Here is a 1,218-nt window from a genome sequence, read left to right as displayed (position 1 = left end):
CTCGATAGCAATTAATTATGCCAAAAAATGCAGGGGCCTTTACAATTAACTGGAAATGTATAAGAATTTAACAAACCGAGGTTTCATCTCAGAAAACTCCATTAATCCACACATCCACAAACGATTTAACAATTAAAACAGAGAGTAGACATGCATCACCCACCGAGAATTTATATGTAATTCTTTGCAGCAATGAATTTGGAATATCAGAAACCTGGCTTTGATACAAATTGAAGGAACTCTTATACAAGAGTACCTATGAGCGGAAGTGGATCTTTCCAATTCATTGTGATAGAATTTCTACATATACATTCAAACATACAGGTATGCATTGATAATGCTAAATTACATAAGGTTAAATTACATTCGAACATACTGCTATTGTCATCATGAGCAACTAAATCATTTATGGATTGAGAAGCATTTAGCTAACATGAACTAAGTAAAACATAAGGTTATGCATTCAACTTGTTTTATGCATGTTTATTGAATTACTTGAATAAATCGAGAGATTATTTCAAGTAGATTAAATCTAGGTTTGAAAGAGTTAAAGATTTAGATCTCATAAAACAATAAGAGAGCTTCTATAGAAATAAAGAAATATCTTTTGCAATAAACACTCATCGCATGCATCTTAGAGATAGGATATTGTGTCTCTGTGCACTGAAAGATGTAAGTTATAACTTTGAGTGGTTTGCTTGAACACATGATTTATGCATTTACTTAGGAATGTTAGTAGATATTCTTCTCAACTCTACTCGCATCCATTCAAACTTAAGACTTATCGCATAGACTGTTTCACATAGATTGTATTTTTCATCGCATTTGTCATTAAAACCAACCTTACCGTTAGAATAGTATAAAAACTCATCACCCATTTAGAAACCAAGTCGCGTTAAGATCGAAGCAGTAATTTTCAACGCATACTTACAGCGTAATCCATGAGTTAGACCCTGGACTCACCAGAACTATAGCTGAACTTATACTTGGGTTCAACTAGATAAAATAGTGCATTATAAATCAACACTCAGCATTCATCTCATCACATATGAAAAACACATAAGCTTGGTTCTTCCATGAAAAACTGGATTTAAAGAAATAGCTAATGTGGCTTGATTATCCACGAACACCTTCAGACCCTGTTCTTGCTTCAAATGTAAGTCATGCATCAACTTCTTCAACCAAACAACTTGGTTTACTATTGCAACAGCTGCAATG

The sequence above is a fragment of the Benincasa hispida genome, chromosome 2 (assembly GCF_027475165.1).
Source record: "Benincasa hispida cultivar pf3 chromosome 2, pf3_genome.v1.1, whole genome shotgun sequence".
In the NCBI taxonomy this organism is placed as follows: domain Eukaryota; kingdom Viridiplantae; phylum Streptophyta; class Magnoliopsida; order Cucurbitales; family Cucurbitaceae; genus Benincasa; species Benincasa hispida.
Note: the sequence above shows the minus strand (reverse complement) of the source record.